The sequence below is a fragment of the Perca flavescens genome, chromosome 11, assembly GCF_004354835.1.
Source record: "Perca flavescens isolate YP-PL-M2 chromosome 11, PFLA_1.0, whole genome shotgun sequence".
NCBI lineage: Eukaryota > Metazoa > Chordata > Actinopteri > Perciformes > Percidae > Perca > Perca flavescens.
The window spans coordinates 14,263,088-14,280,428 of NC_041341.1; the positions used below are offsets into that span (position 1 = coordinate 14,263,088).

The 17,341-nt window shown below is 39.5% G+C and overlaps 1 long non-coding RNA gene across 1 annotated transcript in view; it reads left to right on the forward strand.

Moving 5' to 3' along the window:
• The window catches only part of LOC114564312 (uncharacterized), a 17,215-nt gene extending 509 nt beyond the window's left edge, over window positions 1-16,706 (forward strand). The window contains exons 2-4 of the long non-coding RNA XR_003693736.1: window positions 588-715; window positions 10,871-11,024; window positions 16,626-16,706. This is a non-coding gene — a long non-coding RNA (uncharacterized LOC114564312). The remainder of the gene's footprint in view (window positions 1-587; window positions 716-10,870; window positions 11,025-16,625) is intronic.
• Window positions 16,707-17,341: the final 635 nt, after the last annotated feature.

The window sequence follows — 17,341 nt, forward strand, 5'->3', positions numbered from 1 at the left end:
AGCTGGTCGAGGAGAGAAGTGTTACAACTTCAAAGATTGTTTGGCAATTTAATCTATAACAATCTATTATATTGTACATGTGTATTTTATGTCAAATCTGCAAAGTAGTTAACCATAGCTTTTAAATGAATGTAGGGGAGTAAAAAGTACTATATTTCAAGAAGTAGTAGGTGACCTCAGAATTGTACTCAAATACTGTACATCACACTAAGTGTACTTAGTTGCATTCCACCTCTGCATCATGCATACACCCTGTCCATAAGGCACTGATATAAAATGTATGCCATTCTTGATTTTTGCAAGTTGAGACCAGTTGAGACATACAGTACTTACCTTGTTTAACACAATTATATTCATGCAGTGTTCATCATATTTATAATTACTATGTACATTATTTTTGTCCATTTATGATTGTTTGTTTTCTGCAATGCACAATCTAGATATAACTCATTTCCAGGAAACTAGTTCTATGTGTTCAATTTAGCCTCTTAAGAACTTGATCCTGACTCTCTTTGCATGAATAACAACGATACATCTGTGCCTGATTCCACTCTCTTTTCTCTCCTCGTACCCTTACCCCTTCGAAGCAGCTGGGCCGAGCACCTGGTGTGTATGGAGCTGGACATCCTCATTGATTACTTTAGGGAGGTGTGGTCCCAGACATTATGGCTCCCTTGCTGCATCCCAGCGTAGAAAGCAAGCCACACAAGGAAAGGTCAGTTTAAATAATGGGCACCATATTTGACACCTGGAGGGGGGGGATTGATTAGATTGTTTCTCAGCAGGATGGGACTTTCCAACCCTGTATCTCATACCGAATCCACCACCAACAAATGAATGAAATCATATTTAAGAGATAAAGAAACATGTTTTGGTTGCACTTGAGTGTCTAACATGTAACATGAAAATACTGAAAAGGATTTTGTGATCACGGGGTCAGAATTAATGGTACAATAGCAATTTCACTTGGAATTATGTTCACTTGCCCAAGCATTGCAACCAAAAACAACAACTTGATTAATCTATGTATTTGGGTATACAGTCTTGCTGGGTAATTACCTATCGTGCAGGTAACATAACAAATTTGGTCTAGACTAATCTGTCCCTTTTGGCAATGACAAATTATAGCCCCCCAAAAAAAACATTTCACATATTTCTTTTTCCAATCAAGTTTTTTGTGTGTTATTGTGTAATTATTTGCTGCAAATGCTTCTATTTTGTTCTACATGAGCATTATTACGGAGATAAAAGAATGAAAATATTAACTATTAATGAAGATGATCACACAGTTGTATGTTGACTTACCAAAAATGACCTGACATGGACTTTAGTGATATGTTATATTTGTCGGTATTTTCAGCATGAAGGGCATTAGGGACACCTTGCCCCCAAAACCTCTATCTCGTTAGTAACCACATTCAAAGTGCCTGTAGCCTTTTGGTTAAAAGCAAATTAATGGTGGTTGTATGGTTGTAAAAAATATTGACAGAATTCTCCTGATTGTGCCCCTTGATAATGCCAGTAAATCAAATCTGAAATATTCAAAGTTGTCTGAGTCGAAGCATGTAATGAGAAACCTCTTTTGTTCTTTAGAACAGCGAGCCTTACATGTGTTTTAGAGCCTAATCAATATCAGAAATGAGAAGAGAAAAATTGAAGGTCCTGAAACTTTAAACTTTGCAACTTTTCAAAGAGTAATTACAGTGTACGAATAGGATTTTACCCAAAGCAGTGTGCATGTTGTTTTTTCACGCCTTGAAGGACATTTCAAAGGTTTGGCCGAAGCGGAAACCACAGGGGGACAGCTGGTTAGTGTAGGAAAGTGTTAGTGAGGATTTCATGTGTGCAGCTCTCCCTTACTGCTGTCAGCTATGTTATATGGGCACTCTGTGAAGTAGGCAATAAACAATCTGCTCTAATAAGGAGAGTGAATAAAGTTGAAAGTGTTAGGTTGTTGCTTTGCTCTGTAGAGAGTTATTTGGACCATGTTATAGTCTATGAACATAATAGAATAGGCAGTGGGCCATGGTTATATTTTAAAGGTTTAAGTTTGTTTCACATTGTGTAAGTTTTGATACACCTTTGGTCTCTTTGTTTCTTGAAAACATTTATTACCAGATTCAGATTTTTAATCAACTAAATGATGGTGGATTTTTGAAATGGTACTTTGGCAAATACTTTTCTCTATTACTCATTACATGCTAACATTGGAACAAAATACTCAACTCCCAGATGGTTGTCATTGCAAAAGTTGCAGATCCTTGGATTCCAATCCAAGCCTTTATATCTTCAAATGATCCTAGGGATTCTGGTGCTACTAACCTTAAAGTTAAAAATAGCCTGTATATGTTGTTAATTTTCTACTTACACACTCCTGTTTAAATCGGACATAAAAATGTTACAGTGACATATGTTTGAGCTTGCTTTGCCACTTTTGTCTGAACTGGTCTTTCAACCGTTGTTAATTACAATTTTGTGTGAGCCAGAGATAAGACAAACCAAAGTCATACAAACGAATGAATGAACTACATACAAAAATGGCCAGTAGTCTGAGATGTATTTAAACTTAATTTTAACTGTTAACATTCAAACTATCCCCACAGCAATGTTCTCTTCACCAACCTCACAAATCAAATGTCCTTCCTAATACAAGATCAGCAGTGTTTTGCAGAAAACAGTGAAACCTACATCAGCAAATTACATTAACTGTTGTTTTTTAAGATTGTATGTATTGGACCTCATAATATCTGAGGAAACTGTAAATGTACAAGTAATATTGGTGTAGAACAGCTCACAGTCACGAGTAAGCATTTAGGCCCGCATGCATGTTTTCATCTTCCCCAGTCCAATCGTTCTCTTATCCAGACTGCAGAAAAAAATCTCTGAAGCGTCTTTGTATGAAAAAAGAAAGCCCTGTGAGAGACACACAACTCCAGTATTGGGGCCAGAATTTAGAATTTTCTTATTTTCATGCTGTTAACAAGCAGAGCACTTTTGAGTTTTTAAATAGTTGCATTTAACTTTAAACATTGTGATACAATTTTACCAGGAAATGATATTGACGTGTAGACCTCTAATAGACTTTCTCATTAAATGTTATCAACAAAAATGGTGCAATTATATTTATATTTATTATATATTATACATTATAATTACTATTTTGTAAAGCCTGACTCTTAAAAGAAAAAGTTTCATAGTTTCTGAAAGATGAAAATAGAAACTTATTAGACAAAGAAACTACTTACCCACTTTATATTTAATGCACTTTTTTCACAATTTATAAAATGCATTATACATAAAGATAATGTCCCAAAAGCAAAATTTGAATATTGTTTTACCTTAAATTGGTGGTATACACTATGTAAAACTGATATAAAAACACATTTTTCAATAACTTTCAAACTTCCCAAGACCTTAAAATATTATTTCTAAGGATGTTTCTGCTTGGCTGTTACAGAAGACCGTGACCTTTTAATCAGTTGCATGTTGCACCTGAGTTACCTGTCCTGAGCCACCACAATGGTCCAAAAAGTCACATTAGTTTTTGCCGCTTCCAATCTCAATGACGGTGCACACCACTACTCCAGAGTTAAGAGGCACAATAGATTTGTAGATATTTCTCTGTCTGTTTGATTTCCAATAATAGCCAGACATTGTTGAAATAACTGCTCACATAAAGTAAGAATTTTACAAGAATGTAGCTGGTCTAGTGATATTTTGGACCAGAAAATGCTTTGATCTTGGTCTTAAACATTCTCTGTTTGATATGGCTTTCAAATGAACTCTGGTATGAACCTCACTTTCCGCCTCCCAAAATGGCATCGGGTAGTGATGAGCCTTCTCTTAGCTCTTTCATGGCTACACTGTAAACACGCTACACTGTTTTTATTCCTTAAGAAAATCACAGACGGAGAATCAAACTGTCTTCAGTCAACATTTAGATTCCTAATACACTGTGCGAAATGGAGCCGCAGAGGAGGAGACTTCTTTCATTAGACGCTTCACTAACGCTCTGAAGTTTGCTCCTTCCATCTGAGATGACTTGAAAAGAGAAACAATGCCTCTGCCTATTGGGGTCTTTGGAGATTTTCTCTCTCATCACAAATTAATGAAAGAGGTGGCATGTATAGAGTTGGAGAGCTTAAGCAGGAAAACCTGGTCGTAAGCAGTTGCCTTCATGTACATGGATTTATGACAGAATCACATGTTGTGTATATGTGACGTGGTGTATGTTGTTTCTCAAGAAGTCTTTACTTCAACTTTTGCTGGAGAAACATTTTCCTCACACTGGTATTGATACACATAGAGTACATATACAATGATGTATAACATCTGCCTGTAGAGGGCACACTTCACCTGGGATGCTTCAGGGCTACACCTTTCCCAGTCACTCTGTCTTTTTTCCACACACACATAAACAATATTCATAAACATCTTATATCGGGCACAGAGACAGTATGAATTAGAGGTGAGTTCATGCCAGTTATTCTGATGAGTGTACCGTATCACTTTCCCACGTTGGCCTCCATTTCTCCTTTTATGAGACAGGCCCATCAAAACGGAGCGGGAGCTTTTTGATATCCTAAGAGGGGCATGTCGCGCAGAAACATTAACGCTCATAATTCATAGCAAATCAAGAAAGATTTTGTTGGAACAGAGGATCACACCAATTACCAGTTGTTTATTGTTTGCTATTGTTGTGTTTACTGCAGTCTAATCACATTTGGAGGTCGGCCACAGTACTACATCAGCTCCAAGTGGAAAAGCTCTTTTGAAGCCTTTCATTTCATTGTGCCATATTAGCTGCTCTGAGCAGCCCTAGACAACATGCTGCCTTTGCTTTCAAGATAAAAAGAAACAAGCATTACATCACTTTCTAAATAACTTCACGAATTGAGGAAAATAAATTGGTCACCTAAAAAAAACCCGGACCAGCCCGTTAAGAAAAATGTGTTTCATCTATTAATTTGTCTCAAGATCATAATCGTTTACATAATGACTTAAACATGGGAACAAGACTTTGTGTTCGATTCTGGTCAAATGTTGTTGGCTGCTAATGTTTGGCCAGACAAAGCTCTCCCTCTTTTTCCTTCTTGCCCCTCCTATGGAATAGCAGATTTGTGGCATGAAAGCAAGAAAATCATGGAAATCAGCGAGGCCTTCATTATACCAAGGTCATTACAGCTGGCTTTTATCCTCCTCTGTACTTATAGGAGGTAAGGGAATCCTATTCTCCATCACCCAAGGCCTCACCTTTGAACACACACACAGACACAAGCTCACACCAGGGCCAGAATTTACACACACACATGCACACACACACACACACACGCACACACACACACACACACACACACACACACACACACACACGCACACACACATGCACACACATGCACACACATGCACACAAACACACATCGATGCTCTTTCATTTGGCCTCCTTGAATTTCATCATTCATTTTTACATCACATTAGTGTGTCGTGTTAGTGGTCGGCGTGCCTGCATATAGAGGACTGCTGTTACTTCAGGAAAAGACTGAATAATGCACGGGAAAAGGCAGGGAATGCTTGAAGGGAGTCGGCAACAGCACTGATGATCATCTCTTCATACTCTATATATGAAACAGTTAGAGTATACATGAAGTGGGATAAATAGATCATAGAGCTTCTTGGAATTTCCATTGCTAGACTACAAGGTAGACTAGAATGTGGGTGAGCTGTTTTTCGGCCATACTGTAGGGAAACAGTTCCAAGATTCAGTTTTATATGGTAAACACATTGAAATGATTGAATAGTCATAACAACTTTGATTTCTATCATCATGTTCTGTTTCCTTTACTTCCATAGAAAAACAATTTATTGTTCAAAAAAAATACAGACCAAATGTGAGCAAAATGAGTGGATTGCCTATGAATACTATTTTGTAAAGTTAATCTTGGAACAATCTTTTTGTAAAACACCATTTTACATGTATCCATATAAAGCTTTGTAAAAAATAATGCATTAAGTTATTGTAATTAGCCCATTTCTTTTAAAGTAACCCAATCTCACAATTTTTGAGCAAAAAAAGAAGAAAAGAAAACTCTCCATGTTAATATTTTTAATGAGCCTCACAAGACAGTTGAGTCTTACTCAATGGCTCTATCAAAAAATGTATAACTGTGATCTTGTGAGTAAGGAAAATGTTCTCTTAATATACGCCAAAGATGGTCTCTTCTGTCTGTCTCAGCGGCTGTGTCTGATTTGAAACTTTCCATTGATCTGATACCACCAAGAACTGGCCTGCATATTAAAACCAACGCTGCGATAGCTCCTTAGAGACATGATTGTGTGTGTGTGTGTGTGTGTGTGTGTGTGTGTGTGTGTGTGTGTGCGTGCGTGTGCGTGTGCGCGCGCTCGCTCGCTCGCTCTGATGGCTGTAGTCCAGGTTCAGGGTAAAAAAAATGTATTCAGAGTTCTGTGCTGTCCATTGATAGTCATACAAACTGTAATATCCCTCAGAAGTCCAGCTCAGCGCCTGCCAACACACATTGGCCTTCACTTCTGATGCTGACATCATTTAATCTTCAGGAGAAGCTTAGGGGTTTCTGTCCCAAATCCTTGATCTGGTTCACCTTACAGGATAAGCCTTACTGCCTGTCCTCCAAAATAAACAGGCTCATTATTGTACTCCCTTTTGTCGAAGGCACAGAGACTGTCCTCCTGTCTTTAGGTAATGAAGCCTCTCACTGTTGCAACCCGTCCACAATGCATTACAAATATTTAAACACAAATATCCTCATCTGGTCTGCATTGGAACTGACAACAGGCCAGGAGATATCTTGTTGCATGCATGTGATCAATAAACACACAAGCAAAGTTCTTTTTTTTTTTCTCAATGGAACCTTTTTACACAGTATGAAAACAATCCTCTGCTGTATTGCTCTTCTTGTGTCTGTTTTTTTTATATGCAACGAAAAGGACACACTTCTCTGATTAGGACTGGCAGAAGTGCTCGGGAGACAGCGTCGGAAATGGATGAACATTAAGCACCTGATCGGACAGGATCAATGAAAAGCTATTAGATGATAAGTCTGTGGGAGCAGTGCACGACTACAGGGGCCGAGACCTTTACAGCAGCCGGAGAACGAGGGGATGTACTGCAAAAAATGTGTCCGATATTTTTTAGATCTTAAACAGGGTAGAAATTGATCTTCACACGTGAGGTGAAGGAATTTATGAAACCGTGATGATATCCATGGTGTACAGTATTTATGTGTGTTTGTCTGCGCATGCTTCTCTCTCGTGTGATTTGCGCGTGGCTTATGTGTTTTGCCTAACATCTATTGTCATAATGATGTGTGATTATTAAGCGAGCAGGTTTTTCACAGCGGGGAAAAAAGGGGCTGAGCCGACAACAGGTTGGGCCTCCCTTTGTGTCTTTGTTTGAACACTCAGCAAATACATATTCATGCTCCCAATATGCACACAATAGCACACATTTGTTTATAATCTTTGTTTATTTGGGTTGCATACAGTAACGAAAACACTTTTTTTTTTTTTTTTGTGGTTGTGACGCAAACAGAGGCACAAGGTAATAGCAAAGAAAGTTTTCTCGTAAAAGCGGTGGACAAGGTCTCCAGGAGCCGATGCCTTGTTATATTGCTAGGAGAAGTTAAGCTCTCGCAGCAGGCTACCTATTAGACTAAACCAGGGTGCGCTATGTTCTGTGTGGGCTAAAATGACAAGTTCTGACCATTAGCGTACCTTTTGTGCCTGGTTCTAAAGTACAAAAGCGCATGAGAGTTTGCCTTCCAATTTGTTTGTGGAATGATGACACACAACAAATAACTCGGTGCTTAGTCCAGGCTTTGTTAGTTTATTATAATGTCTTTTTTTTATCTGGTACAACTAAAATCCCTCATTTCTGGCCCTTAAAACCAAATGAAGGTATAAACACAGTGCACAGGCTACAATGAAGTGTCTTTCTCCCTTACTGGATTAATGCATCTGCTCCTTTCCAACACTAGATGGCTGTCTGTGCTGTGTATGCTTTGTATCTACACCAGTGCCGCCTCTGCTGTTGTTGGCCCTGAAAATGCAAGGCTGAGCAAAAGATTTTGTTAATAATGCTTTGAGACACTTGGGTTATGAAAACACACATCTACAAAGACATAGCACCCAACTTAATGTTTTGATGTTTGAATTTGCCAACCCTTCATTTTTTATGAAGTCATGAACAATGGATTAAATATACTGTCATCACAAAAGTCAGGTACAGATGCACACTCATGAGGTGAAAGTGCATTTGAGTAGATTTAAAAATAAACTCTATGCAATGCCAATTTTAATATATATTCCACAAATCTAGATTTTCTTTTTGTGGATCAGGAAAGACTTCAATTAAACTGACAGATTTCAAAACAAGTCAAGGGTGCTATTAGTGTCAAAAGAAACCACTGAACACATTATTTATCATTCCAGTTATCGTGTAATTATTCTGACTACAGCTCCATTTCCATGACTTTCTTTTATATTAGTGTATCCGCTGTGTGTGTTTTGTGTGAGAGGCTATTTGTAGTTTCATTATGTGCAGTAAATGTGACCACATAGAGAACTTGGTTGCAGTATTGACTTTGAAGATTGCCTTTCTTCTTCTTCTCCTTTAGAGGCCGTCCGTCTCTTTAGCCTGGAGCTCCCAAACCGCACAGCCGGCCAGTTTGCGGTGGCCTTTTATTATGATGTCAGCACTTCACTTAAAGAGCATTCAATATCTCCAGGACGGCCGTTGGTGGAACATCAATAGAAATATACAGACACAAACTGGATGGCTATTCCTCATAGCCGGTCAGTTCATTTGCTCATTGATTTATTGGTAGCTGACAGAGTAATGGAATTAAGTAGCAGTGATTATCATGACTGAACAGGTTGTTTGTTTGTTTTATCCTGCATCTGTTGAGAGTTTCAACGCTGGCAATGTAGAAGTAGACAAATACACATACATAGGGCTGGGCGATATGGAGAAAATCAAATATCACGATATTTTTTACCAAATACCTCGATATCGATAACGCAACGATATTGTAGACCACTGGTGCTTTCATAAAATATTTACACAATGAGATTTGTGATAATCATCAGTAATGTGGATATAATGACTAAGCAAATAATAGAACAGTTACAACAGTCTGGTAAGTTCAGAAAATGACATCACTTTACTGTAATGCAGCCTTTAAAACCAGGACAAGACAACTCTTATGCCATATTACAATATTACGATATCCAAAATGTAAGACGATATCTAGTCTCATATCACATTATTGATATAACATCGATATATTGCCCAGCTCCACACATACATACACACAAATTCAAATCGGCATCACACAAGCACATGAAATAAGTTCTTCTGTATTTGATGAAAATGAGAAGCTCCCAAACTGCGTGTGGTGTGTTATGTGATTTCTCAATTGACCCTCAACTGAAGACAGAAGGTCCCGAGGCTAAAACTAGGTTTACAAAGGAAGTAGGAGAATAGGAGCAGGAAAAACGAATGAGTAAAGCAGTGGAGTAGAGTAGAAGGCTATTAGGCCTGGTCTGATTTGCAGGCCTTTTAAAACATGGTGATCTAGTAAACAAGCAAAGCTTTGTGAGACAGTTGTACCAAAATCACCCACATAAATCAGGGTGTGATTACCTCAGGAGCCGTAGTTATTGGGTGCTAACATTGGTACGCACACTCTTTAATGTTATTAACACTCCTAATAGTGAGCGGCAGCTTGTAACAGAAGCCTCGCATAACCCCAATCTCTCTTTTACAATCCCAACAGCTGGAACAACACGAACCTGGTGTTCAACTGGTGTCGGCCTGTATATTCTTGACATTGTCACCATGATGTTGAAATCAAAATCCTCCGAGATTCATAGAAGTTTGATGATTCAGGGCTGAACGCTTTGTCTGGTGTTTATTGTGCACATGTGCACAACTCCACATCTCGTCGATCTACTGCTGCATCTCTGGCTCTGTAATTCATGCAAAATGAAATGAAAACCTTCTTAGCAATATGCAGATTTCTTTATGCAAAGCAGCATTACCTATGGTGCACGGACGGCAGCTAATGCCTTTGATCAGTCTCTCTGACATTCTCTAACTACTGAGAAGAAAAGAACTTAAAAATTGTAAAGGCTCTTAATTGAAGTGAACATAAAAGAAGATACATGGTGTTAATTGGTATACGCTAAGAATAATCTAGACCTTGGAGACCACTGTCCCTTACCGGCCCCCCTGCCAAAGTGTCAGGATTTACATCTTTAATTCAAGATTTCCCCACATTAATTACCTCGCAGGCAGCAATATGCGGATCACTTCATTTTAAAGTATAATAAACATCCAAATAGTTTCTCCCCCCCATCCCCATCCATGAATATCAATTTTTGTTAGTGTGCAAAAGCCTGGCTCTGCTGTTTTCTTTTTTTTTTCTCAGGAGGTTGTCTACAAAGTAACGGGTTATAAATGTGGTCCAGTAAGAATTTTACAGTCACATTGAAATATAGTAAGAGCATAATTGAAATGAACATTGGACAAAAACTTTAATCATAATGTTTTAGAAAAAAGCTATAAGAAAACACATGAAGATGACGAATTAAAGATAAAGAAATTATTCTGAGGTCAGTGAAAGATGCTGTGTTTGCTATTTTTTTTGTGCAGGTGTTACAGCACATTGTTATGGGAAATACACCATCTGTTTAAAGACTAAACTAAAGCAGGTTTAGACTGATACCTGTTTCAAAACAGCATATTTGGCATGGCATAATTTTGGCGCGTGTGTGTGTGTGTGTGTGTGTGTGTGTGTGTGTGTGTTTTTCTTTGTTTGCGTGTACTTTGCAGTGAAGTAAAGCAATTTGAACACTGAGCCCCAGTATGACCTTTGATTATGAAAGGGATACAGCGGTGCTCATATCCCAGGCCTCTCGGTTCCCTCTCAACATGATGAATGGGACACCGTCAGCTGCAGGACAAAACAACCATTCGAGGATCCAGGGTGACACACACACACACACACACACACACACACGTATGCACACAAGCAGATACGTGTATATGTACGTGCACACACACAGAAATGCTGACAGACAAATGACACTCTGATGGAAAGTGAAGCACTTTTTAGTCCTTAAATGCCACTAGCCACACACACACACACGCACGCACGCACGCACGCACGCACGCACACAAATGTCTGTAATATTACAACACCTAAACTTATCTTCTTGTGTTTAAAGCACATTTAACACTGTGCTGCCCTTGAAAATAACCAACTAAGCTGAGGCTTTTATCCTATGAGCAGGTTCATAAACTAGAAAAATCCATTATGGCTCATTGAAACTGTTTCAAATGTACCCAAATGTGGTTGAAATTATACAGTTTATTAAGCAACAATAAGCAATTTATGTAAACATAGTTCAAACTAGCGCTGCTCCTGTACACCTTAAAATCCTCCTTTTTTGAAGTGGTTTTATTTTGGGGTTTCATTGTAATTTATTGGCTCAAAGTGCACGATACAGTGTTAAAACTGATTTGATATGGAAACCTGCAGGGACATATTAATTAAAATAGCAATTTAATTAGCATTCCACTGTGACCTAAAAGTTGAATATTATTAGAGCTGCAACCGTCGGCTGTGATGAAAAGAGCTTACATGACAGTGAAATTGAAATTCAAAGAGCTGGAGATAATGTACACACAGATCAAAAGAACAAACGGTGGGGAGAAAAATAACACACCAAGGAGTTTTACATTTCCTCACAAGGGGGAAAACCAGTGTGTGCACACTCCTGCACCCTCCCACACACAGGCACACATGCACATGAGAACACAGACTCACCCTCAAATTAGGTAGTATGGTGTAATTTAATCCCAAAAATTTGCCAGATACAAGTATCGCTGCTATGACAATGAGTTAACACAGTGGTTGTATTAGAGGGTGTACTCACTTTACTGTCTGCTTTTTATTTGCAGAAAAGACTTTGGCCTAAATTATGGGCTCATATGAATCTTTCTTCATGATGTAAATTGATTGTAAATGTCATTCTGAGTAGTAGACTACTAAAGTCATATGAAGACAGAATGCTAAAATGTTTTAAATGTATTAACACCATGAAATGAATTAAGTATTTTTATGCATATACAGTATAAACATTCTGCACATAATCACTTATTGAAACAGTAATTTGAACCTGTACTTAGTATAGTATAGTATATAGTATCTGCTGCAACTATGGCAACGTTTAACAACTTGAACTGTTGATATGATCGGCGGTTTTGTGCACTAATACACAGTGTTGGGAAGGATACTTTCAAAAAACATATTCCGTTACAGAATACAGAATACATGCCCAAAAATGTTACAATACTCAATCTGAGTAACGTATTCTGAATACTTGGATTACTTTCACATTGAATTGCATTTTATAATGCATTTTCTAAACAGGCCTATTCTATTACAACTGGCTGAATGTGTACCTGAACAAGCAGATAGATTTTTGTATTTGTAGTCCCGAACTGCATGCTACAAAAATCTAACAGCAGTCAAAGCTACCACGAGCTAAAGTTAGCTAGCATGTCAAAACGGGGCTAGTCAGTCTTTCAACGGCTCTGTAAATCAGCACATAGGCGAATGTAAAGTCGCACGTCAACTAAGCAGGTAGCTACCTGATACAACTATAAAATAGCAAGGTGACCAGTAAAACTACAGCAGACGACTACCCGTGGCTAATTAAAAAAAAAAAAGATTCTACTCTCTACCTCTAGCTCCTGCTGCTCCTCCATTTTGACTGATTACGCAAAAAGCTCATTTTTGTTTTCATATTGGGGCTTCTGGGAAATGCATGGAGTTGCCTTCATTTATTTAGAGAGTAAATAAACTTGTGAAACAGAGAAGTATTGTCATGTAATCCATTGATTTCCACAATGTAACTGTATTCTAAATACCAACTATTTAAATTGTAACTGTAACGGAATACAGTTACTCATAATTTGTATTCTGAATACGTAACGCCGGTACATGTATTCCGTTACTCCCCAACACTGCTGATACATAACTCAGGACCAATGGTAGAAGATCTCTGATTCTTTACTTTAGTAAAAGTAGCAAACACTACCAGGTGTATTATTATAATAATATTATGATATTTGATGCATTCATGTGTGAGCAGCATTTAAATGTTCAACTGGTCGAGGCTTGGGCTAATTTGAACTACTTTATATACTGTTGTGTATTTTTATTTATAACAATGCAAAATAGAGATCATATGTTGTGTATGAACCATCTGACTGATGTAACTTTTAACTAACTCTCTCCAATAAATGCAAAAGAAGTAAAGTTGTACAATGTTTCCCTCTAAAATGTAGAGTAGAAGTATAAAGGATCATGAAAATGGAAATGTTCGAGTAAAGTCCCTCAAAATTCGTACAGTGCTTAAAGGAGTAAAAACAATTTGAGTTTTCCTCCATTGCTCAGTGAAGCTGGAGCGATGCCACATCATAAATCTACAGGATATACAAGTCGTCTGTTGAATGCATACACTATTTTCAAATGAAATATTAATGTCAATATTTGTTGACACTTTTGTTCACATTTATCAATTGCTGTAAATGATCTTATCATCCATTGTAAAAAAAAAAATTCAAAACATTTTTTTTCACACAAGATGTTATGATGTTTTATAATTATTGTTGACTTGAGGTCATAGGTTGCCACCTTTGTATTAACCACTTTGCCCCTGGTTGAAATCCAATAACCTCAACAGTCATATTGAAGTATAGCTTTCCTACAAGTGCAGCTGGAGGAAGCAGAGAAGAGGTTTACGTTGCTCCAATCATTGGCACTACACTTGAGCTGACATGTTTCATCATAGCTGCTGCTAACAGTCTCTGGGCGTCGGGTTAGCCTATATCAACCGCCACAGCATGCCCCGATATACATTAAGCCTTATACAGGTCATGACAATCAAAACAGTCCTCACAGGGGTCAGCGCACTCCAGTCTGCTCACTGTTATTTTTTTTATTTATTTTTTTAACCTTGAGGGCTTCTGTGCTTCCTCTGCATCCCTTCAGGGAGAGTTGCATATTCCTGCATAGCCTTGTGCATGGGCGTGTTGATAAGACACGCCTCTCAATAGCACTCTACAAGTGTGTGTGTTAACATGTGTCCCTGCAGTGGGCCAGCAAGCCATTCATTAGTATTCATTAGCGTGAGGTGCTGGCCGGTGCGGGGCTCATGTTGAATCAGTGTTTTGACGAGGCCTCGGCCCGGCGCAGGTCAGCGAAGAGCCAGTAATTAGGCCCACCAGTCAGGAGGCATTTTCCTAAGCACAACACGTGAGGTTGAGAGAGAGAAGATGTAACCACCAGGAGAGGGGCTGCAGAGAGAGAGAGGAGGGAGGTTGAGGGAGGGTGTGTGTTTTTCAAAAGAGAGCCGACCTTGGCCTCCTTGCTTCCCTATCTGGGTGCCATTGAGTACCTTAACCTCTCTCCATCACTCACTCCTTGAGGGAAAAATGCGTGATAACCTTGGTTGTCCGCTTTGTTTGTCTTGTGCCCTTTCTGTTATTCTGTTTCCCCTACTCTTCTTTGAAGCTTTTTTGTTGGAATTCAGAATTAATCTCCTCTCGTCTCCTTTTCTTGACATGTTTTTGATTTTTGTGATTGTGATTCTACTCTGAAAATAGTCCAATAAAGGGACTTCAAAATCCTCTCCTCTCCTCTCCTTTCCTCTCCTCTCCTCTCCTCTCCTCTCCTCTCCTCTCCTCTCCTCTCCTCTCCTCTCCTCTCCTCTCCTCTCCTCTCCTCTTCATTATGCATATATGTGCTTGTTTATTTCATTCTAATGTGTCTGCCTTTGTTGCATATGTTTATTTATGGGTCTTTGCATGTCGCATTGGTTGATAATAACAGCAGTTATTATCACTTACAGACATAATTGTGTAATGGTTAACATGACAGAGTGGTCGCCTCCGAGGAATGCTGTTAGTATTGTAAATGCGACTGAGGCCTAACTGAATTAATCTAATCGGAAGATAATAACACTGGCTGATACAAAACTGGACCAGATTTATCAAACTGTTTCCTGGCCCCGTGAGCCATTAAAGGAAGAGATCTGTAAACCTATTGAGGTTAAAGGCGTCCGGCGTACCTCGAAGCTGGCTGTGCTACAGCTGTCAGTACATACCTGACACAGAAAAGGGACTTTGACTGACAGCAATTGAGAAAACAAGAGGTCAAGTGTTGAGTTGTTGTGAGACAGGAGACAGGGAAAGTGCAAACCCCCCAGATCCAGATCCCTGTGGGCGGCAGAATCCAAGGATATGATAGCTTGTCCTGTCAACACATAGTTTACTTTGAATTAAAACTTCAGTTTACCTTGAGTTATCTCTGCTTCTCTCTCTATTTCTTTCTATCTCATTTTCTTTCTTCCTGTCGTTCACTCATGTACAAGCATGGATACACATGGGAGGGGGGAGAGGGAGTGCATTGCATAGCCTCGCTGTATCCTGACATGATTCCAGATTAGACAAATTCCCTTAACTACGCAAGTGCATGGCATGACACCCTCCTTTTCCCCAACACCCCCCCTCCTCTCTTCTTTCGCTACTCCCCTCCTCTACTTCCTCTCTCCCATTTTTCTCCTTCAGATTTATGACATCGGCATATAGGTGCACTTGACAGCTTTCAGATTGGCGTTGTAGAAGAGGGAAATCCCAAAGTGAGTCGGGTTAGCTGGGTAAATCTATCAGGGGTCCGTCTAGGAGGAGGAGGAGGAGGAGGAGGAGGAGGAGAAGGGGGAGAAGGGAGAGAAGGATGAAGAGGGTGTGTGTGTTGCGGGAGGGGGGGGAGCCAAGGGATCAGTGGAGAAGGGGAGAGGAGAGTAAGGGAGAGAGGCTTGGTGGGGCCCCGCTGAGCACATAAGCTTCCATGCTGAGCACAACCATGGCTGGCTGACAGTTGTGCTCAGCCTTCACTGTAATAATGAATAAAAGGAAACTCCCTGCAGATTACACATCTTCCGTGTTTTGACATTGACCTTAATACATAATTTAACCACAAAGCCTGAAGAGTGTGTAACGAGATAAGAGAGGACCAGAGGATAGGAAAAAGATGCCCGGGCTAAAACATACAGGCCCAAAAAAAAAAAAAAAAACGCCTCAGCCATAATGGCTTTAATATGAGCAAGCCTGAGAGGACCCACTAGTCATTTTTTTCTTAGCAGGATGGGGGGAATTTTGGTGAGAGGACTGGAAGATGTCCAAAGAATAAATCATGTGTGTGGGTGAAAAATGCAGTGATTTTCTAGCTTATTGAAATCCCAGTGGGAGGAAAAAGGAGTGCTGCTAAACCTCAATAGAATAGTAATAGTAATGTGTGTTTGTGTACTTCCTCCTGTGTGTGTGTGAGTGTAAGTGCAGACCAGCTGAGCGTGGTACCTGAAAGAGGTATTTGTCACTGTCAGTGTCACTTCCTAGTTTGTGAATGTGTGTCTGTGTAGTTTTCTTCGGGGCGTGTGAGTGGTGATATGTTTTGTGTGACTGTTTAGAGTGATGTTTGCTGAGCCAGCACTCTCTCTCTCTCTCTCTCTCTCCACAGGTTATGTCACTCCAGCTGAGGTCACAGTGTCACACACACTGTCAGGAAATGCTTTCTGTAGTCAAATTCCTCAAGAAGAAAAGCAAACTCTAGAGCAGACTCACAGAGCTTAGTGTCCACTGCATAATAAATAATACATAAATAATACAGAATTATTATTATTATTATTATTATTATTATTATTATCTAGTTTGTGCATTTGGTGCATCCACTTTTGCTTTTCTTTCTAATGGGAAATGTTGCTGCACATGATTCATGCATTAACAATCTACTACCCAATTAAGGAGGTGATTACTTCACCAGTGGCCTGTTAGGTGCTGTGAAACACAGATGCAGATATTAAATATGAATTACAGAGGCCGTATCTGCCCCCCTTGCTCTCTCATCCTCATAACTCCTCTCAAACCCTTTCGTCTTTGGGCTCTACAAAGACAGACTGTTCTGTAATTGAAGCAGTGTGTCAAAGCCGTCTTCCTGTCCGCGTGTAACCCTCTGATTCACGCTCTTCTCATTAGTGTCATAATTACCGCTGGTTGAAATGCGAGGGCCTGAGCGAGCCCCTTGGCGAGCGCTAAGGTGAGAGTGCGGGCCCGTGGCACTCTCAGTAGGGGGTTGAGGATCACCTCTAACCCAGCTGGGCCAGTGAAGATGTACTGAATCCAGCCTGCAATGTGTCCACAGCTCTGCACATGAGGTCTTTTTAAGGGCTGCATGCT